The sequence below is a fragment of the Balaenoptera acutorostrata genome, chromosome 8, assembly GCF_949987535.1.
Source record: "Balaenoptera acutorostrata chromosome 8, mBalAcu1.1, whole genome shotgun sequence".
NCBI classification, from domain to species: Eukaryota; Metazoa; Chordata; class Mammalia; order Artiodactyla; family Balaenopteridae; genus Balaenoptera; species Balaenoptera acutorostrata.
The window spans coordinates 54,656,065-54,680,167 of NC_080071.1; the positions used below are offsets into that span (position 1 = coordinate 54,656,065).

The 24,103-nt window shown below is 37.6% G+C and overlaps 1 protein-coding gene across 2 annotated transcripts in view; it reads left to right on the top strand.

Moving 5' to 3' along the window:
- Positions 1 to 253: 253 nt before the first annotated feature.
- The window catches only part of SLC39A10 (solute carrier family 39 member 10), a 97,406-nt gene continuing 73,556 nt past the window's right edge, over positions 254 to 24,103 (top strand). The window contains exons 1-2 of one of the 2 annotated variants that reach the window (XM_057551041.1): positions 276 to 350; positions 549 to 655. The gene's annotated coding sequence lies outside the window, so the exon portion shown is untranslated. Of the gene's footprint in view, positions 351 to 548; positions 656 to 24,103 lie in introns of both variants that reach the window. The other variant, XM_057551042.1, reaches the window with a different exon arrangement.

Genomic DNA, 24,103 nt, shown 5'->3' on the forward strand with positions numbered 1-24,103 from the left:
AACTAGCCCTTTGTTAGCTCTGTAGTTCTGGGCTCAGAGAGGCTGAAGTGATAAAAATATAAATTGTGATTCTATTAGAAAAAAAATCTAGCGAGAGCTGGTTTTAAATTCCTGTGATAGTGTTTAGCTTGTTAAATGCTCGCATTCAACATTTACAATTGGCTCAGTGTTATGGAGGGGAAACCTGTTGATACAGCTCCTTTAAGTGCGATGCGTTTCAAAACAACCCTGCAGATAGCACACATTCCTGTGGTGGGAGTCCGAGGGCGAACCGAAAGCCTTCCCCATTCATTCAAACAAGGAGAAAGAAACTGAACTTACCTCCCAACAGGTGAAGTTAAGCACGTCCTGTAAGTGGATTGATTTGTTCTATAAATCGAAGTTCTGTTCACAGGGGCCTTGAGAAGTATGCTTTCTCACCCGATACGCTTCTATTCCCCCACCTCATCCCGACAGTCCCCCGGCTCACTGCTGGGAAAATATTTATTTCTTCTTCAGAGATGCCTTTCTTCCGCCTTGATTATAGTATTTTTTTTCTTTCTTTTTAGCTCAAAAGGAGAATTTTTCCCCCTTTTCATCCTGTCTGCGTGCCTTGTCGGATACATTGTTTCTCTTTTCTTTCGTTACTATGCTCCTGCACATCTTACAGACAAATGTGAGTTTTATATCAAAATAATACAAAATAAATGCATGCTCTAAAATAATAAATAGTACAGCTTTTCTCAGTGATTATAGTCTATGAGCATTTAAACTTGAAAGTGCTTAGAAATTTCTTCTTAAAAAAAACTATCAAAAAACTTCTTACAGAAACTCATTTTGTGAAGTTTTTTATTTTTGCTCTTATGGATTGTTTATAAAAATACCTAGTGTGTTTCAGAAATATGCATGTTTTAGTGTAGGGGAGGTTCAATAGTTTAAGACTTTAGACTGATTTTTCATTTGCAATTAATCTGTACATTTATCCATAGAGTGATTTTTATATAATATTTCAGCAGAGGTAGAGGAAAACATGACTCAGTGCAACAACTTAAAAAAAAAGAATAACGTAAGTAAGAGTTGCTGATATTATTCTTTGAAAGCCATGTCCTAGTATTGCCATTTAAAATTTTGTAACTGTTATCAGACTCTGTAGCAAAGTAGAGGCTTTCTGAGGTGTATCTTTACCTGTTCTGAATTCCTTCCCTTTCCTGTGTTTGGCCCCCCAGTCTCAGTGGTTCTTGCTATTCAGAGACAGGCTCCTGAGCTGCTGACAATGTCTAGTTGGAGCCATGGGCTGCTCTGACTCATCCACACTTTTATCTTCTGAGATCATTCATTTTAGGAGCAGTGATATCAGTTTTCCAGGAGGCTGGCTAACTAAGACTACCACTGAAGGAATGAAGTTAAAGGACTTGGAATAGCACCTGATTCATAGTAGGAGCTCTATAAGCATTCGTTGGACAAAAGTGTTCAACTCTTTCTTCCATGCCAGTTATATTTCTAACCAGGTCATGAGGGAGTGAGTTTTCTTTTTTGTTTGTATTGCAGTTATAACCCTGGCTTCGAAAATACTGTGACTTGACATTGTCCAAATTAAGTAAATAAGTTTTACTCTAGCATTCCAAGCCCTCCAAACCTTCCTAGCTTTATTTTCAACATACCCTTTAAATTTTGCTTAAGGGAGTCGTGAGGGAGGGTTGCTGAGCTGGTGGTGCGAGCAGAATTTCATATCCCACCTAAATGAGAGCAGAGTTGCATATTGAACTTTGTTGCACACACGATATTGTTGACTGGGATGGTTTAGCTGCTCAAGAAAATTTAAGTAAATAGCCAAAATCTGCATTAAAAAACTTCTGCCTTAAAACAATCTAAGCCTTAGACAAACTCCACTAATTCACCATTCCCTCTCTAGCAAATTGGGAGGACCCCGTCACCTTTTGATGGGTTCTACCTAATTTCAATTACTTGCATTCTTGCCAGCAGTATAATTGGAAAAATTAGAACATTTACAACTAGTGGGTATGCATTTCCTCTGGGAAATGCCGATACTACTTAATGAATGGTCACTCCCTTGGAAAAGGACAAAATTCTCTAGAGCAGAACTTCTCAAACTTGACAGTGTATACAGGATTCACTGGAGGTATTTTCACAGTGCAGATTCTGATGCTGTAAATCTGGGTTGGGGCCTGGGGTTCTACATTTTTCATGAGTCATAGGTGATGAGAATGCAGCTGGTCCGCACTGTTGTTACCTGGGCCATTTTTTAAAACTGTAGCTGCCTGGGTTCCTCCTCCATTTTATCCTCCTATCCCCTTCCTCACCCGTGTTTCTAATTGAATCGGCCTGAGTTATGGCCTGAGCATGGGGATGTTTTTTAATCTCCCAGGTGGTGCTAGTATACAGCCAAGCTGAAGAACTTCTAGATCTTGTTTTTAATCAGTTTCTACTCGGCAATCCATCACTTACACGCATCACCTGCCTGGCTCCTGTAGGCATTTGAGTTTCTGCATTAAAAATAACCCATCCTTTCTTGAAGAAATCACATCAGTCTTTCAAAACCCCTTTTCAAATATTACTGCATTTTTAAGATATATAATACATTAAAAAACTTCTTCTGGCAGTCACCTTGCTCTAAGTCCCATACAACTTTATTTGGTATCCTAAGGCAATGACCGGATTCTGCCTTACAATTATACGTGTATTTATCTTAACCTCCCTAGTTGATAAACTACCTAAAGGCAGACGTTGTCTCACCACTTTTATCTTCCCCTGTGGTTTCCCAAGCGGGGCCCCCGCACAGTGCCCTGGACGCTCACGTCTTCACTCAACAAACATTCATGAGCTGACGTGCCAAGCAGCCCGAGCTGTGGTGAGACATGCAAAAGCAGACAACTTCCTCTCTGCCTCTAGGAACGTCACAGTCATATGAGGGAGACAGATAGCCACAAATAATTTACAAAAACTAGCATAAGGGTTCAACCGAGACTTGAGGGAATCTGAACTTTTCCAGATTGGAAAGAAAGTCTTTTGGAGGAAATGATTAAGGCCTGAAGCATGTCTAGGTGGAGGTGGGGAATGAGGATAAATAACCTTTCAGAGAGAGAAAACTGTAGCATTTGCATGAGTTTTAAAATACATTAAAATTTTTTTCAATAAAAAAAATCTTCCTACCCCATCCTCTGTCCACCCAGGTCTCCAGAGAGGTGCGAACTCTTATTAGTGTCTAGTGAATCCTTTCAGAGTCTCTTTAAGCATGTTCAAGCAAATGCACAGTAAGCACTATCTTTTCACCTCTGAACCGTGCTTTTTCCTCCTTAACAATTTGTCTGTATTTCTTCTCATTTCAGTACAGAGAGAGCTTCCTTATTTTTCATAAGAAAACACTGTCTTAAAGCTGAACATTATTTTATTGTGTGCATGTATTAACTAGTATATCCCCAATAGTTGGATTGCTTGCAATATTTTGCTACTGCAAACAATGCCGCAATGAATAATCTCATAATTTAGACGTTTTTCACATATGAAAGTAGATCTGTAAGATCATTTACCAAAAGGGAAATTGTTGATTCATGAGCATATGCATGTGTGATTTTGAGAGATATTGTTAGATTGCCTTCCATAAGTATTGTATCATTGTACATTCTCACCAGAAATATATGAGACCCCTTTTCCCTACTGCCTCCCATTAGTATGTTATCAAACTTTTCAATGTTTTTCAGATCTAATGGGTAAAAATAATGATATCTTAATAGTTTTAATTTGAATTTCTCTTATGAGTGAAGTTGAACATCTTATGATATTTTTAGGAGCCATTTACATTTTTTGTCTGTAAACTTCCTGTTTTCTTATTCCTTGTCCATTTTAATATTCAGTTGTTTGGTAATTTTCTTGTTGATTTTTAAAAGCTCTTTATGTTGTAAAGATAATACACTTTTTTGATGTGAGTTGCTAATGTCTCCCAGTCTTTGGCATTTACTTACAGTGTTGTGCAGTTTTTTGTTTGTTAGTTGTTTGTTTGCTTGTTTGTTTTTACCTTGTAGTTGATTTTGGTTTTAACAGAGTTAAACTTATCAATCTTTCCTATTTTGATTTCAGTATTTTAAGTCATAGTTAGAATGGCCTTCCCCACTCCAAAACTATACATGAATTCTCCCATGTTACATTCTAGAACATTTATAGCTCTGCCTTTTTACATTTAAGTCTTTGATCTTTCTTATACATTTGGTATATGATATAAAGCATGGATCTGAATGTTTTTGTATGCCCATCCACTGTCAAAATACCATGTATGAAGTAATTTTTTAAAAAAGATAACTGTGAGAGGACTGAGAAAGGGAAGCAAGACTCAAGTCTAAGAGACCACTTCTGATGAATTGGGAGATTGGGATTTACATATATACACTAATATGTATAAAATGGATAACTAATAAGAACCTGCTGTATAAGAAAATAAATAAAATAAAATTCAAAAAAAAAAGAAAAGAGAGACCAGTTCTAGGGAAATAAAAAGTCATAGGGTACCAAAGCACATGAAGGGTTAGGGAAATTTAAACATTCAATTTGTGTAGCAGGATGGCCATTGTTTCCATTCCATTACCACCAACTCTTCTTGGTAGACATGACCAATCCATCATGGCACTTCTCCTTAGAGCATTGTTTTAGGCAGCCACTTCCAAGTAACCAAAATTGACACATTTGCCATCCTTAATGTAGGATTTGATTTGGGAGGAATAGGGGAGGAAGAGAAGTGGCAAGAGAGGGGGCTGAAAAGGCAGGAGATGTCAGGGTCTTGTATGCATATTAAACAATGGAGACAATGTGATTTTTTTTAAGGCAAAAAATGACTTGGTAAGTGTTTTGAGAAAGGAGGGAATGATGGATTGAAGGAGAGAAATCAAAAGCTATTGTAGTCCAATCCAGAGATGCTGAATACCTGAACTCAGGTAGTAGAGTGAAATAGAGGGGAAGGGCCATATTTAAGAGGTAACTCAGCAGGACTTGTAAACCAATTAGCTATATGTATGTAGTGAAAGAGAAGATAGAATAAAAAATTATTGATCCCTCAAACTTGGACATGCAGTAGTGCTGAGACCTAGACAGAGAACTTAGGAGGAGGAACAGATTTGGGGATGAAAAGACAATGAAAAGAATGAGTTTGATTTTAGGCTTTTAGATATCAATACTATATTTGAACTCTTTGCATTTGCCTAGCACTGGGCTAAGACTATGATGTGTTTAGGACTAAAGAGAAGATTTAATGTTGATTCATACAAGGTAATTACATGAGGAAAGAAAATACATATAGAGAAGCTGGAAAATGACAAGTTTGGTCTATGAATTCCCAGTATGAAAGATGACTGCCTCTGAAATTGTCAGAAAAGATGGACTTGGCAAATAGAGCATGTAATAATAAGAACAACAAAAGCTGATACAAGTCTACATAAACTAGAACAGGAAGCATGAGTCAATCTTACAATAATAATTTAGCATTAGTTCCACTTGCCAGTCCCAGCATATTATGTCCGAGCTTGGGCTCCAGGACTTCAGGCATAAAAATCCCAGAGAATATTCAAAGAGCAAGAAAGATAATTAAAGGGTTAGAAATAATAGCTGAGGCATGAAAGTGTACTTGAGTTGGATTGGAGAACAGGAGAACAAATGGGGACTCCATTCACAATAGATGAAGGCACTAAAGAAATAAGTATTTGCCCAGAGATCAGAAAGGGAGTAAACTGTAAATTGATATGCATGAGATAATGGGGTAAAACTTCCTGAGATAAAGGTTAAGTATTAGATGACTGTTACATTTGGTAGTTCAAGTTACCTGGAGGTTGTGAAATCTTCTGTCTATGAATCTTTAAAGCATGGAGAGCATTTAGCAAACACTCTGTACTCAAGGATCCAGTTCCTGATCCTGTCAGCAAAAATCCAGCACAAATCTTGTGCAAGTGGCTGCCATAAGATCCCTCTTCTAGGACGTCATCTCCACCATCAGTGCCCCTTCAAGAGCCTTTCATTATTTAATAACTATTTTTGAATGATACACGTGAGACAGTAGTTTGGGTGCTAAGGAAGGGGGGGAGGTGAACAAAACAGAAGAAAGAGTGCATCCAAAGTTGATAGAGTGCGGCCCTGCATCAGGTACTGAGCAAGCTGGCTGCTCACTTCTAAAACCCACCCTCTTGAAAGTCTGCCTCATGCCATAGTCCCCACTTCCTGAATCCTTCCTCTTGTTTCCTCCCAAATTCCTCCTGAGTCTGGTATCTCAGAGGTCAGTGCAGGGCACTGGAGCGTCCCTGCTCCAAAAATAAGAAGACAATTCAAGAGTCTGGATTTAATATTTTTCAAATAGAGCACAGACTGTCTGTAGTTTTAATTTGTCTCAGAATCGTTCAAGACGTAATTTATTCTTTGGGCTTACTTTTTTCCTTTTGACTATCTGGTGTCTGACTGTCACTAGTGAATGTGACAGCATGATGCTCAATGATGGTGGTTACTGGAGATATATTTTAATAAGAGAGTGACTTATTTTAATTGCTCAGATAGGCAAAATCAGAATATACATCACTTAAGTAGTCTGTTTATGTAATACATGTAGATATACCATGTATTTTTAGATGTTTAGTAATGCAAAATACTTGGAAGGAAAGCTGCTACCAGAATACATGTTTAGAAATTAGCTGAATGTTGTTTAAAGGCATGTGTAGAATTGGAAATTGATTGCCATATGGATTGTGAGTTCTTTGATTTCTTTGAAGATAGTGTTTGATGGAGTTAGTGTCCTTCGTACTGAACTCAGCATAAAAGCACAGGGCTGTTTCCATCTTTGTAGAAGTCAACCATGCAGATTTAGAAGCTACCTATAGGACAGGAAGACATATTCTTCCCATTATTTTTATTTACAGATGCTTTGAAGCATCCCCATATCACTTGCTTCAATTCTCCAGATAGAGGACCTGGCAGTAGCAGAAGGATTAAGGAGAAAAGTTGCAGGGCCAGCACAATTGGAAAGATCATTTTACTGGTAAACTTTCCAGCAATTCAGAGAAGTGCAAACTAACCAGAATAAATTTGTAGCAAAAAGTATGAAGTGACCCAGCACTGGAACAGAGTTTGGCTTGGAAATATAGATATAACAGGTGGATTTTTAAACTGTACATGAATAGGCAGATTTGATGAGTCTTGGAGAACAGAAAATATAAGGAGTGGGGGGAGGGATCCAGAGAATCCCAAAATTAATTGTGTTTTTATAGAACAATTACCTATGACCGTAATAAATCCAATGACCAACTTCCCAAGCATAGGAAAATATGCTAGGTGCTTTATAAACTTATCCTGTTAAATCTTCATAGATACTTTGTAATGTAAGGAATATTGTACAGAAGAAAAAACTGAGGCCCAGATAGTTAACAATTTTCCCTACTTAGAAAATGGTGGTGCTTAGATTCAAATTCAAATCTATCTGGTTCCAAATCTGTACTCTTTCCTTATATCACATTGGTTCTTACTATTGTCCCTGTTAGTGCACTTTTTAAAAAACAAGTGATTTAGACTTTTCCTTTTAACTTCAAGCATTCCAACACTCCCAGAACTGTTTTGGGTTAAGTAGACCTCCTAAAGTGAACTTCTTCAGTTTGAGGCAGTTAGATGACAACACCAAAACTGTTACTAGTCAGCCATGCCTCCCAGAAACGGGTCAAAGGGATATTTGAAGGACAGAGGGTTTAAAGAGAACTCAAGTGTTTGGAAGAGAAGTTGTAAATAAAGCCAAGCAACAGTTTGGACATCACTGATGACATCTGAGTGTGAGAAATGAGCAAAAAGGACAATAGCAGAGATTAGGAAGGCTAAATCAGCTGAGCCCAGAAAACATAACTGAAAGAGATACAGGAAATTAAGAGTAAAGTTTGTGTGTTAATGAATGATGTCACTTTCAGGTAGAATTTGAAATCCACTTGATAAAAAAATCTTCTGTATTCAAGGCTGTTCTGCCAGATTACACAAGGACATGTGTTTTCTTGACATGATTGAGTTTGAGTGTTCTGTTCCATCAATAATCTGACTTTTCCCCTAAGTGTAAGTTGCAATATTTAACTATTAATATTTCTGTTTAAGGTTTGTTTAGAATTGCTTCTAGCGACCTTAGAAGTTTTTATAAGAACATAGAGTCTCCTCGCTCTCCCCTCATTCCGCACCACTCCAACCTTGCCCACTATTATATAATTTATCTAAATAGATTGTTTCGTAATGATGCATTTTTGTACTAGAAGTAAATGTGTCCTTTTGGGCTCAGTATACATCTCTTTAAACAAAAGAGGCCATATTAAATCAAGTATTTACTGTGAAGCAAACAACCAGGACTCCACACATACAGAGTCTTAAGGAGTAATTTTTATTTTGGCTCTACACCGCTAAAGTTAAAGGCAACCCATTAATGGCATGCTTTAGCTCTCAAAAAGAAGTTTGGCCCTGAAAAGAAAACACTTGGCTTTATAAAATGACTTCTTATCAAAATTTTTTTTTTTTTTAAAGATATTCACCATGTATTTCTTCTTTTAGGTCTTTTTTTTTTTTTTTTTTTTTAATTTTTTATTTATTTATTTATTTATTTATTTTATTTATTTATTTATTTTTGGCTGTGCTGGGTCTTTGGTTCGTGCGAGGGCTTTCTCCAGTTGCGGCAAGTGGGGGCCACTCTTCATCGCGGTGCGGGGACCGCTCTTCATCGCGGTGCGCGGGCCTTTCACTATCGCGGCCCCTCCCGTCGCGGGGCACAGGCTCCAGAAGCGCAGGCTCAGCAGCCGTGGCTCACGGGCCCAGCCGCTCCGCGGCATGTGGGATCCTCCCAGACCAGGGCTCGAACCCGTGTCTCCTGCACTAGCAGGCAGATTCTCAACCACTGCGCCACCAGGGAAGCCCTCTTTTTTTTTTTTTTTAATTTATTTTTATATTTATTTTTGGCTGTGTTGGGTCCCTGCCTCTGTGCGAGGGCTCTCTCCAGCTGCGGCAAGCGGGGGCCGCTCTTCATCGCGGTGCGCAGGCCTCTCACCATCACGGCCTCTCCCTGCGGAGCACAGGCTCCAGACGCGCAGGCTCAGCAGCCGTGGCTCACGGGCCCAGTCGCTCCGCGGCATGTGGGATCCTCCCAGACCAGGGCTCGAACCCGCGTCCCCTGCACCGGCAGGCAGACTCCCAACCACTACGCCAGCAGGGAAGCCCATTATTATCAAATTTTAAATGGGGCAAAATGAACACACTATGTTATATACCTTTATTTATATTGTGTTTTTTCTCAGAAACTTCCTTTGAAAATGAAAGAGTCTGAAAACATTGTGAATATACTTTGTAACATTGCAAAAGTATTTCATCAAAGTAAAGATGTTTTAGTCATTCATTTAAGAAAAGCAAAACTCAAGCAAACAAACAAAAAACCACACACGCACATGTATACACCCTCGTAGGTATATAGACTGGGAAAAATTAGACCAAGGATTCAAAATGTAAATAAAGGCTTTGTCATTTCCTGAAAATGTATACTCAGGAAGAAAATAAAGAAGGGAGATTATTCAGTAGTCCAAATCTGGTGACCCTTTCCGTTGTATCCATATGTGAAAGAAGGCCTGTTGTTTCCATATACTGAAAATGCAAGATGTGGTGATTGCCTACCCAGCAGGAGGGAAGGGTGGATGTTGTACTCATAAATTAGCAATTTATGTGAGTATTTGAGAATAGTCATAATCTTTGTCCAGTAAGGCATTAGCAATTTAAAACTTTGCTGGCAACTCGGATCAGCCAGTTATATGAGTGCCCCATCACCAGTGTCCATCCCCACCCCCAAGCCATTTATGAAGTACCTACTGTGTGCAGGCCCTGGGATGAGAGATGAATGAGGAAAATGCATGCCTAAGATAAGATCTTTTGCCCATCCTGGACTGATTGCTCAAGGACACCAGCAAAGCAGGGATATGAAAAATTGAAGAAAGCTCAGCAAAGATAAAGTATCCAAATTTCTACATACAAAAAATAACTGGAGAGAAGCTCTTAATTTATGTATGCATGTACATTTTGTATTTTGCAGTTTACAGCTTGGTATTGACTTTATTTGAACAATACATGAGGAACCACAATCTTTTCAGAGCTCCAGCCCTCAAAAATTCTAAATGAGGCCCGGTCCTTGCCTCCCTTATCTTGAGGAGATGAAAAACCTCTGATATTTTCTTCTGCTATGTACTCTTCCTTATTTTTCCCCTGGAGATAGCAGTCATATGATCAGAAACCCTAAAATTTGTCAGATTCCCCTTGGGATAAGAAGGCCTCAGTCAGATTCAAGTAGTGAGACCCTGGCAGTAAAAAATCTAAGTCTGTCTTGATGGTCTGACTGTTTAGTAGGGCTACTCTGCAATTTACCACTTCCTTCTTGATGGCTTTGTTCCTGAAGATTTGAGATGAGAGAGTAATGAACATTTTAGTTTGACATATGAAAGAGACAATAATACAAGTACTTATTTTCATGACCACAAAATATAGATTACTAATCTATATAATTTCTTAAAAAATAACCACAACAGCAACAACAAGCCTTCTATAATTCTGTGGAAATGAAAGTAAAAGAGCTTCCTTTTAAAAACAAAACCACTTCTGGATTTTGGGAGGATTTTAGGGATTCTTATTGCAGGGCATAGACAGTAATTAGAGAGTGTCAGTTGGAGAGTAACTGTGCAAAGTGCAGATAAGGGTGAAGACGACGTCAGGGAAAATATTGTCAATGGGTAATAATTTCCCTGAGTGCATTTTCCCCAAAGAAAAGAATTTTCTATACAGAGTTACTCATCTGTACCTCAGGCTCACAAACTGGCTGGCAAGTTTTAGTGGCAGGAAAATTGATAAATAGTTGTAGCCTGGAGATACAATTTCTCTCCTTGCACATAAATGTCTTCCCATATCCCCTGGCTGTTTTAATCTCCTAGCATTAATCTATGTTTCTTGGGAAAAATAAATTCATGATGATGCATCAGTAAATTCTCAACACCTCAAAGATTACCTTAAAATTATATTTTAAAATGTTACTTTTCTGAATTAAATTAAGGGTTAACTATTATCTAAGAAAATAATCAAAATTGGGAGATTTAAACCAAGGATATATGTGAATTCCAATTTGCTATGACTCTGGATAATTTATTTTTGATCCATCTCTCAAAAATTTGAAACAGTAGGTTTAGAAATCTGCATTAAAACAAAACAAAACCTCCCTCTATGACTCATAATTACCATAATGATTTATTTAAACAAAATAGCTACAACTTCAATAATTGTCCAGTCTATTTTTAAATGGAGTAAACAATGAAGATGCTCATTTAAATACGTGGCCGGTTGACATCATTCTGTGTAGAGAGAGGGCTGGTGATGTGATTTGAGCAGTACCAGCTTCCCACCATTAGCAACGCACCCTAAAGGCAATTATATTACCCAAATTAACAAAACGCAGAAGATAAAGTAACTACACGAATAGCTGAAGCGTGAGGAAGGGAGACTTCTAAGGACGTGCCAACTCTAACATTCTGCAATTCTCAGAATAATTTTTTTTATAACCCATAGCCAGACATTTCTTGTACAATAAGAAATAAGACCAGGAAGGAATTGGAAACAAGACAGGTAGTAAATCTGAGAGAAGGAAAATGTACATCTGTATATAGTATACTGAATGGCTGGATGTTGCATTGAGAAACTTTAAATACTGAGGGGCAGCCAAAACCCACTGGTTATCTTAGAGGGAAACAGTAACGCCACAGATGGGGGCAGATGGTTGTCAGTATTTGCAGACTTCACACTTCTGGTGGTGTCTGCTCTATGTACAGTCTATTAAGTGTATTGTGGAAGAAATCTCTCTGTGAGTTAGACCTATTAAAATCAACTTTAGAAATGAACTTCTGGTATAAGTAACATTTACAAAGCTGTGTACATTAAGCAAGATGGGCAAAATATGAGCAAAATCAATGTCGTGTCCACCTCGTTTACTACAGTTATAATTGAAACGTATAAGTAAATGTTTCAATGTAACAAAGTGTACATTGGAACCATAAACAAATATGAGCCGTTCATCATACATAAGAGAACCTTGAGGGAGATATAGATGAATAACACAGGCTCCAAACTGGGAGTTTATGATAGAATACTTGTACAGTTGATGAATTGTTTGTACTCTAAACATACAAGGTTCTCCATAAACATTCATATATCACAGACCCTCCATGGAGCATGAAACTGTAAACTAAAATGCTTGAATTCTTTGCTATTTAATTTATTCTTTCCTTAGAAAAGTTCAAGATAAATGATAATTGATTAACATCTTACATTGTTTTATATATGTATTTATATTTTAACAATTGCTAAATTGTTGTTATCACCTTAAAAGGCTCATCTTACGTTCACTCAGCATTCACATCCACTTTCATTCATTACTCAATACTTAGTATTTATTATGTGTCAGGCACTGCACCAGGCACTGGGAATACAAATTGAAGCAAATGGCCTCTGCCCTCATGAAACATACATTCTAGTGGAGAGACAAATACAAAATAAATAATCACAAATAATTCATTGCAAATTATGATAGGAACTTTGATGAAAACATATTGGGCGGGGTATTGCCTAGTTTAGATTAAGGGTCAGGAGAAGTCTTTTGAAGGACGTAAAAATTAAGCAGAGACCTAAATATATAAGGAGTTAGTCAGGAAAAACAGGGTAGGACAATTCCTCAAGTTTTCCAGGCAGAGGTCCTGGGCCTTCTTTACGTTCTACCCAATTATTCTTGAGCAATCTTATCCAGCCCTGTGGTTTCATCTAAATACTGAGAACTCCAAAAGTTATTATCTGACTCACACTTCTCTTTGGAGCTTGACCTAGATATTCCATTACCCACTTGAGATCTCCACTGAGATGTCTCTTAGGTATCTCAAACTTAAAATATCTCCAACTATTAAGTCTTCGTCCTCCACCCCAACCTCCACATCCACCCCCTCCTCCAGTCTTCTCACTCTTGGTAGAAGATACCTCTGTCTATATAGTTATTCATACCAAAAACCCAAAAGTTACCCTTGATCCCCACCTCACCCCACACACATTCTTATCCAGGGTAAAGCCAAGTCTCATCAATTCTACCTCCAAAATGTATCTCAAATCTGATACTATTCTTGACATTACTTCTACACCAGCATCTTTCGCTTGGATTACTGCGATGGCACAAGGGAGTTCCAACTGAGCACCTGTGTCTGGATACAACCACGGCTACGGAGTCACAGACTGAGCATGTCAGTCTCAGATTGGTGGAGGAGACTCTTTCACTTAATATTTTCCAGAGTATGTTATGACAGGGCTTTGCACTTTACACAAACGTCTTGCAATTTTTTTTTTCAGAAGGCTAGTAAGGCTACCAGTAACTTGAAACTGATTTTTCCCTGTGGCACCTGATTGAAAGGGACAATATGAAGAAGAAATATTTTCCGTACTGTTGCTGGAATAATTGAACAAGTTATTTCACTTGACATCTATTTTTAAAATGTCAAATTGAATCCCTGATTAGAAAATTCAATCTCTAATTAAAACACCAAACATATCTTAGCCCCAAGTTATACATATGCTTTAAAAAAGTTAAAGATGTTTTCTCAAAACACAACATTACTTCAAAGTTTAAAGAAACTTATTTAAAAAAAATTTTTTTTTAATATATTTTGGTTGCTGCCCATGGCATGCAAGATCTTAGCTCCCCGACCAGAGATCAGGGATCGAACCTGTGCCCCCTGCAGTGGAAGCTGGGAGTCTTAACCACTGGACCGCCAGGGAAGTCCCTACTTTTTTTAAATGAGAGCAAATTGTTAGATGAATTTTTAATTTAATTCATGTAACCATAATTTACTTAAAAGTTGCTGATACCTTGTCTTCTGTTAGTGCTTCAGGATGGTTCAATAAACATGTTACTGAATGGAAATAGATTAATCCTTGCTGGGTCTTTGATTTGGAGTTATCTCTGAAAAATAACCTTTGAAAACAATCTCAATTTGTGATTAAGAATATTTACCAGTATAGGAATTCCCTGGCGTTCCAGTGGTTAGGATTCTGTGCTTCTACTGCAGGGGGCACTGGTTCCATCCCTGATCCCTAGTCGGGGAGCTAATATCTTGCATGCCGAGTGGCGTGGCCAGAAAAAAAAAAAAAGAATATTTACTAGTATATAATATCTATGTCCATTTGAAATAGGAATGTGGGGAAAGTATTGATGTCATCACAAGATGAATTTTACTACATTCCTTTTTTTTTTTTGGCTGCGATGCGCAGCATGTGGGATCTTAGTTCCAGACCAGGAACTAATTTATATTTACATAAATATAAATTATAAATATAATAATAATAATTATTCTAATCATAATAATTATTATTCCTCTATATTAGAGGAAGTGGATGTTGACTTTTACAGAGAGAGATGGTTATTTTCCTAAGGCCATTCTTTATACAGTAGACTAGATTTTCCTTGTAGAGGCAGGAACTCTGATCTTGGAAGGCACAAATAGCTGTGGATCATTTCTGATTTTCCACTGACACGCAGAGGGGAAGTAGATAGGAGAAATAAATGAAAGTAATGTTAATTTTTCCAATCTAGAAGACAGTTTGTTTGTCTTTTATTTCTTTGACTTATTTCCCCTTCTGAATCTCACAGTGTGATAGTCAAAGGTTAAAAAAATTGAATTAGAAATCTTCAAACCCACGTATAGGTATCAAAAGATAGGCCTGTTTTATCTTGAAAAGAACTCTTTACTGTAACCTGACAATTCACAAATACATTGTTACTTCTCTTACTCATGACCACATCTCCAACTTTGGTGGTACAACCTTTGTTGTGTTAACACAGAATAATGAATACTTCCTTATTGGTCTACTACATAATCTGAAATTTGATTTTTTTTTTTTTTTTTTTTTATTTATTTATTTATCTATTTTTGGCTGTGTTGGGTCTTCGGTTCGTGCGAGGGCTTTCTCCAGTTGCGGCAAGCGGGGGCCACTCTTCATCGCGGTGCGGGGACCGCTCTTCATCGCGGTGCGCGGGCCTTTCTCTATCGCGGCCCCTCCCGTCGCGGGGCACAGGCTCCAGACGCGCAGGCTCCGCAATTGTGGCTCACGGGCCCAGCCGCTCCGTGGCATGTGGGATCTTCCCAGACCAGGGCCCGAACCCGTGTCCCCTGCATTAGCAGGCAGATTCTCAACCACTGCGCCACCAGGGAAGCCCTGATTTTTTTTTAAATTTTTATTTTATATTGGAGCATAGTTGATTAACAATGTTGTGTTAGCAAAGTGATTCAGTTATACATATACATGTATCTATTCTTTTTCAAATTCTTTTCCCATTTAGGTTATTAGAGAATATTGAGCAGAGTTCCCTGTGCTATACAGTAGGTCCTTGTTTGTTATCTATTTTAAATATATCAGTGTGTACAGTCAATCCCAAACTCCCAATCTATCCCTCCCTTCACCCTTTCCCCTGGTAACCGTAAGTTTGTTTTCTAAAAGACTGTGAGTCTGTTTCTGTTTTGTAAATAAGTTCATTTGTATCTTTTTTTTTTTAGATTCCGCATATAAGTGATAGCATATGATATTTGTCTTTCTCTGTCTGACTTCCTTCACTTAGTATGAAAATCTCCAGGTGTCATTTGATTTCTTGACACTTGGATAGGTTCCAAGGGTTTTGCCTCTGAACGCCTGGTTGCTTTCAGATCCTGATTACTCTATAATTCAGAAATAGTGTTTTTTTTAGTCCCTCAAATTTTGTTATTATATTCTAATCCCTTTAACGGTTCTCATGTTTTTATTAAAATTTATTGTTGTCTTTTATTCGATTTGCCTCCATATAAGACCAATTTTAGTTGTTCAACTTGGTATGCCTCCTTCCAGCTATTGTTAAATGGCTTGTAATGATTTTGTTTTGTTGCTCATTTCAGGAAGTTTGGAATGTATCAAGCTCTAGTGAACAGGCTTTTGGCGTCTTTTGAATACCGATGGGTTGACAGGAAGTGTAAGATTATGTATGAATAAAGATGCTTTCATCTTTAAGGAACATAAAACCTGTCAAAAAGTCATTTAAACAATAAGGGAAATTATTACCTCACACAACAAGAATTCTAGAGATAGGGCAGTTTTGAAGTTGAATAATTCAGTGATTCAACAATGACATCAGTTTGCCCAGATGTTTTCCATCTTTCCACTTTCTGAAATTCAGTGTGTTGTTTGTCCTCATGGGCAGGTTATTGCTAGGTTTCCCATGTAGATGACAAAGTCCAGAGGCAGAAAAGGGAAATTTCTCCTTCCACATATCTTATTGGAAGGAAAAACCTCTCTCAGAGGCCCCTTTGGCTTACTGACCAGAATTATGTCACATACCTGTTCCAGAACAGATTGGTAAATGAAATGGAATATCATATTGCCTTAAGTCAGCAGTGGTTTATGGAACCTGAGGGCCCTGTGATTCTTTCAGGGTGTTCACAATGTTAAAATCGCTTTCCCTAATAATGCTAAGATATTATTTGCTTTTTTCACTCCACTGTTAGTGGAAAACAGCAACAGTGGGTAACGCTCCTGGTTGCTTAGCACAAATCAAGGCTGTGATATCAAAATGTACTAGTAGTCATTGTATTCTTTACCGCCAGGCTCTCACATAAAGTTTGTTGTTTTCGTTGTTTTCTGGTCCATATTGAAGCACTTTTGTTATTTCAGTCTCATATTTTAAGATTGAGTTGTAAGCTGAAATGGCTGCTTTTTTCATGGAACACTTAAAAAAAAAAACCAAAAACCTGAAAGACTGACAAAGTATGGTTATTCAGACTTGGGTGTTTTGCTGACATTTTCTTGAAAATGAACAAAGTGAGCCTGTCACTTCAAGGAAAACAACTGACAATACTTGTTGGAAATGATAAAATTTAAGCTTTCAGGTGAAAATTAGAATGCTGGATAGCTTGTATCCACCACTGTGAGCTTGACAGCTTCCCAGTACTTATATGTATTTTCTGATGATATTGGTGGTGATATTAACAAAAGTGATTTTTTGATATGGTGTGATGAAATATGTCGGCATTTGAAAGATCTTCATAATTCAGTGAATCAATATTTTCCCAATGACCAATGCATGTTACAAAATCACTCATGGGTGATTCAAAGACCAAAATAGACTAAAAGATTTAAGGGTAACTGAGCACAAAATTTTATTGATCTGTTTTCAGATTCCACATTATAATTAACCTTTGAGGAACAACCACTTTTTGAGTTTGGATGTAGTATAAAAGAATATCCAAAACTATCGGAAGAGGCTATTAAATATTTTTTTCAACTATTTATTTGTATGAGGCTGGATTTTCTTAATGTACTTCAACCAAGCAACAGATTGAATGCAGAAGCAAATATGAGAATCTACTTTTTCTATTAAGCCAGACTTCTCAAATTTTTTTTCTTATTCTGAAAAATATAGCTATTTTTCCAGAAAACATTATTTATATTAATATGTAACAGGTTTATTATTTTTATTTTAAAATTAATGTCTTTAGGATTTTTAATTTTTAGTTTCTAAAATGATAAACATTAATGGAGATGACTCATAAATAAATGTACTTTGCACTCTTCAGTATTTTTAAGAGTGTAAAAAGATCCTGAAACCAAAAAGTTTGAAAACCACCTGGTTTAGTCCAGAGCTTTACCATTTGGGCCCTGGTAGATGATTTTATGTTGTCTCAATAAAATCAGGATTCTCTTGACAGGATGGTTAATGGCTTCATTAGAGATCTGTGATCTGCCCACAGTTTAAATTGAAGGAGAATTTTTCCACGGGCATGTGGCAATCAGCAAACTGTGACTTGTCTTTGGGCAATGTTGGCAAAGGGTTCTCAGGCCTCAGGGACAGGGACCTCATACTGCAATGCTTCTGGGCTGCCAGATTCTAGGAGAAAGCTTCTTCAAAGCTGCACACAGAAAATGGACAGAAGTAGTTAGTTGCCTTTCATGTTCATTGGGGATCAACCTGAGTCTCTGGTCTGGCTCCCAAAAGCAATGGTGTTCTTTGTTCCAAGCTGGGGATGCTTCTTTCTTTCCCAGGGGAGACAAAACAATGATATCTCATATTACTGTCTCATACCAGGACTGGAGATCTCAGCTGTCCCTGGGCTCACCTCCAGATTCCACAAGTCAGCTAAGGCTGTTTTGATTGATTGATTGATTGGTAATTATTTAGGAAAATTAATTCAGTGACAGTTGAGGAAGCAGGTAGAAATAGAATTAATATAATTCTATTAATTAGAATTATAATTGTTATAATTATAACAATTATATTGTTTCTAATATAATATAGAAACAATATTTGTATGAAATCAGAGAGGATAATTGTGGTAAAGGAAACAGTCAAGGATATATGCAAGGATCCTATTCGATGACTGGGCAATTATAATTCTCGTAATCATGATTGAGGACATAATAGGAACCACAGGATTAGGGTTTAAAACAAGGGCTTCTCCTTTGAACATACTTATTTTAGTATCCCTGAGGGTCTGTAGGTAGATAGATATATCCATTAGGCAGTTGGAAGTATGGTCTGACTTTTAAAAGAGAAATTAGGCTTAGAATACAGATCTTAGAATGTTCATCATGAAAGTCATAGTTGAAGTTACTGGAATTGGTAAGACTTCTTTCCCCCTGAGAGATAAAGTGATAAGACAAGGCAGTCAAAGGTAGAAATGTAGGAAATATCATTAAGGGATGGGAAGAAGAAGAATCCAGTATTAGAGACTGGAAAAGAGTGCTATTCAGGAAGAGAATAAAGAGAAGTATTATTGAAGATGCTAAAGGAAGAGAGAGTTTCCATAAGGAGACTATCCTACAGTGCAGGATGAAGATTATGGAAAGGAACTATTTGGCAAGTAAAGAATCGATGATGACTTTTAAAAAAAACTATTTTTAGAATAGTTTTAGATACACAGAAAAATTGTTGATAGTACAGGGAGTTCTTATATACCCAACATCCAGTTTCCCCTATTAACATCTTATGTTGGTATGATGACATTTTTGTTATAATTAATGAACCAGTATCGATACACTATTATTAACTAAAGTCCATAGTTTATTCAGATTTCCTTAGTTTTTACCTGATGTCTTTTTTCTGTTCTAGAATCCCATCCAGGTTATCACATTATATTTAGTCATCATATCTTCTTCGGTTTTGACAGTTTCTCAAATTTTCCTTGTTTTTGATGACCATGACAGTTTGAGGAGTACTGGTCAGGTATTTTGTAGAATGGTCCTGATGTTTTTCTCATGATTACACTGGGGTTATAGATTTTTAGGGAGGAAGACCACACAGGGAAAGTGGCATTTTAATCACATTCTTTCAAAGGTACATACTCTCAACATGATTTATGAGTGTTGATGTTGACCTTGATCACCTGGCTGAGTTAGTGTTTGTCGGGTTTCTCCCCTGTAAAGTTACTCTTCCCTTTTCATACTGTCCTCTTTAAAAGAAAGTCACTTTGTATAGCCCACACTTAAAGTGGGGAGTTATGTTCCCCCTCCTTGAAGATAGGCTATCACATACATTATTTGGAATTCTTCTACATGAGATATTTGTCTTTTTTGCCCCATCTTAAAATTTATTTAATCATTTACTTATCAGTATGGACTCCTGGATATTTATTTTATACTTTGGGTTGTAATCCAAAACTGTATTTATTTCGTTGTTCAAATTGTTCCAGCTTTGGCCATTGGGAGCCCTTTCAGTGGCTCCCATGTCTCTTTTACACAGCCCCGTTCAATGGTGACTTGAGTTAGCCATTTCACCAGAGTGGTGAACACAGGCATAACACTGTGTTAAGAAGTTAAACAAGTGGTGAAGCCGTGGAAGCAGAAAAACAGCTAAGTAGTGCCCCAAATCAAGATGAAGCTTAATATTTGTCTTTACAAGTCCTCTAGACACTGTAATCTCAGAAAAACACAAATAGATGGAAGTCCTAGCTGTGCCATGAGAAGCCCCAAAGCTTTAAACAAAACAAAACAAAACCCAGAGTGATAGAACTGGATGAATACTGAGGAGCCACTTAAAATTTATATCTGATGAGACCGAGAAAATACTTATGGTCTGTTCTTACTACTTTTATATTTGCCGTATGCTAATTTTTTCTTTTAACAGAGAGTAATGTGGTAAATGTTAATTATAACGTGAGTATGCCAGAATTTTTGATGTATTCAAAACTTCTCTGTGAATGCCAGCAGTGCAGGATTACAGAGAAAATGATTTGATTTTAGGTCTTATTTAAACTCCTGCAAAGACTCGATCTTCAGAAATGGTATAAAAATGTTTTCCAATGAATAGGTAATTTTTCTCACAATGAACATCTTCTAGTAGTAAAGCAATTTTAAAATATTTGGAAGACAAAAGTTGTGTTCATTATATTCCCTGATCATTTGAATTAACTGATGGCGTTTTGAAATTTTACCAGGGGCCAAAGAATCAAGAGAGGCTTGGAGATGTTGTCTGATAGGGTGTGGACCGGGTAAAGATGAAGAGACAATATTAGCTTATAACTCTTCCCACACATACTATTATCAGCCATGTTTCATGTTTTGGATCCTGGGAAGTCATTTCCAGCAGCCATTCCACTAGTATTTACAACATATCTACTTTGCAGCAAGCAATGTGCTAGAGGCTGAGGATACTACACTGAACAAGCAACAGTCCTGTTAACAAGCAATTGGAGAGTATAGGAGACAAAGTTTGGGGTAGACGAGTAAACCACAAGTGCCGTACATTGCAAGCTATGTGCTGTGTGTGCAAGCATATAGGAGGTACAGCTAACCCAGAATTGGTTTGGGAAGGAAAAGGGGCAGGGAAGTTCCTCACAGTAATAACTAAATGAAATCCTGAAGGACAAGTAGGAGGTAATCGGATGAAGGAAGGGGAAGGGGTGCGGAGGAGAGGGGGCACTTTAGGCAAGGAAAAGTATAACATTTGGGGGAGTAATGAGTCTTTCAGTTTGGCTAGACCATAGAGTTCTAGAAGTATAATGTCCGAAAGATGTTATGGAAAAACCCAAACGAACTTTTTGGCTAACCCAATATAATGTGAACCACCTATGTAATTAAAAAATTTTTAGAAGTCACATTAAGAACATAAAAAGAGTCAGGTAAAATTAATTTTAATAATATTTCTATTTAGCCCAATATTTTAAAGATCATATCATCTCAGCACGTAATCAATATGAAACGTTATTAATGAGACATTTTTACTTTTCTTTGTACCATGTTTGAGAAATCTAATGTGCGAATTATACTTAAAGCGCATTTCAATTTGGATTAGCCACATTTCAAGTGCTCAGTAGTCATATGTGGCGAGGAGCTACTATATTGGACAGTATACTTGTAGAGTGAAGTAATAAGAGATAAATCTTCAGAGATAATATGGGAACAGATTAGGAAGAATATTGTTTGTCAATGAAATTATTTAACCCAAGGGTGATGGGAGGCTTTGAAAAGTTTATGCATGGGAATGATTTGCTCAAGTTAGTGATAATTCCCATTTTCACTGTGGAGGATGGATTGGAGGTAGGCTTGACCGGATGCCAACTTGTTCTAGGCAACTAGTTCTAGTTCTAAGAGTGACTTGGGTGTACTGAGAAGTAGGAGTCAAGAGTCATAAGGAGTGAGTGAATTGAGAGAGGAGGCAAGAGTGACTATTTCATTTCTACTTTTTTTTCCCCCTTCTGGGAGTATAGCAGAACCGTTTTGAGAACTAGGGGAAACAAGAGGAAGAATGTCAGGATTGGGAGACAATGTGTTCAGTTTGGGACTTCTTAAATTATGAGAAATGCCTGTGAGACATCAAGTGGAATGTTTATACCTGAAAACAGGGAGATAGATGTCACCACCATGTAGATAGGAACTGAAGCCAGGGGATTGGATAAAATAATCCAAGGTGAGTGTATAAAACAGTAATTCTCAATCCTGACTTTTTTGTAAGAATTATCTGAGAGGTGATTTAAAATTCAGATTTTGATTTTCATCCCTAAGATGCTGGTTCACTAGGGTGAGGGTTGGAAATTGCACTTTTAATAAGAAGCCCTTTGGTCTCTGATGCTGATGCAAGTTGTCCTTAAAACACTCCATTAAAAACATTGGTGTAAAATGATAAATTAGAGAACCCAGAAGAAATTGCCTACATGTATGGGAGTTTAGAGAAAAAAAGACCTTGAAGAAGATAGGAAAGGAGCCACTAGAGAGGCTGATGAAACATCAGAAGAGTGCTATCTGCTGTTAATGTGGAGGGGGAGGATTCTTACCTGAAGGGGGGAGCAAGGCTGGTGGTGGGAAAGCTAGGCAGGTACCTGACTTGTTGGGCAGTCAGCCTGGGAGAAAGGTACCATCCTCTTTGGCTACTTTTCAAGCTTTGTGTCCTGGGCAAGTCTTCCTAACCTACCACCAAACCCATCAAATTCCCTGAGTATTTGAAAGAGAAAGTGGTTTAAACTGCCTCAAAAGGAGCAGAGAAATCAAACAGAATACCCAGTTAAAAGTGACCACTGGATTTAGTAACTAAGGTCATTGGTGGCATTTGGATAATGGTAGGGGTGGAAGCCCAGTTTCAGTAGGTGAGTTGAGAAAGTAGGCTGAGTGAGTGTGTAAAAAAAAATATTTTTAAGAATCTTGGCTATGAAAGGGAGGAAAGAGAAGTCAGAATGTATAAATATCCATTGTTCACTCAAGAAATAATAAGAGATACATGCCCTTCTTCTGAAGGTCTGTCCATCCTTGCTTCATTTCTATTGTGTGGACCGATTCAATACTGTAAAATCTCCATTCATGCTTCATAGAAGATGGTTATTAAATATTATTTTGCTTATACATTCAAGTCAATGAAATAATATTCAGTCATGCTATCACCTCTTCTACTAATTGTTGGAATGGATAAACCATTTTGCAGAATAATTACTAATGGTTTGAAAGAAGTGCCAACTTATAATAGGTTGGGGTTGGATGAGGGAGACAAGAAAGGAGAAGAAACCAGAAACTTGAACCTGAATTTCTCAGTCTCCTTCTTACCTGTCCTCTACTGGCCAATCATGTATCACTGGTAGAGCTTGCCTTACCAGTCCCAAACTGGTAAGATTCTGTCATCACTTAACCATGGTTAGTCCACAAGTCAATTCGTTTATCGCTGATAAGGAAGAGCTTACCAAAACTTCACTGTTACAGTAATTTTGTGTTAGCTGCTACGTCCTCTCTACCACTCAACACTACTCCCATTACCAGGTTAACCTAGAACTGACTGATTATCCGTCACCAAACTTTTTCTTTAACAATGCTGTTAAATTGTTATTTAAATTTAACAGTTTAAATATTGCACAAATGCAGTAAATATTTAAACGATGTGGTTTGCTTCCACTATGGAATGCTACAAAGTATACAAATTCAAATGAAATATAAATAGGAGTGTTAGAGCTTTATTCTAAACATAGCTGAAAGTTCAAGTTAAATGCAAATTAGTTATTTTTTTGTTTCCTTCAAAGAGGTGGGTCTATTTTAGAATATATATATATATATATATTTTTTTTTTTTAATTAGTTTATTTATTTTTGACTGCTTTGGGTCTTCATTGCTGCGCATGGGCTTTCTCTAGTTGCAGTGAGTGGGGGCTACTCCTCGTTGCGGTGCGCCGGCTTCTCATTGCAGTGGCTTCTCTTGTTGTGGAGCACGGGCTCTGGGCGCACGGGCTTCAGTAGTTGTGGCATGCGGGCTCAGTAGTTGTGGCACATGGGCTTAGTTGCTCTGTGGCATGTGGGATCTTCCCGGACCAGGGCTCAAACCCATGTCCCCTGCATTGGCAGGCAGATTCTTAACCACTGCGCCACCAGGGAAGTCCCAAATTCTTAACACTTTTGATCAAGGAGCCCCACATTTTTATTTTTCACCGGGCCCTACAAAGCTATATCGCTGGTTCTGCTGGCAGTATAAAGGCTAGGTAGAAAACACATGACTCCCTCCTAATGTCTCAAGTGAGTTCTCAATAATTATTTGAGTCTACCTGAATTTCCTACCTATATCTCTAACAGGA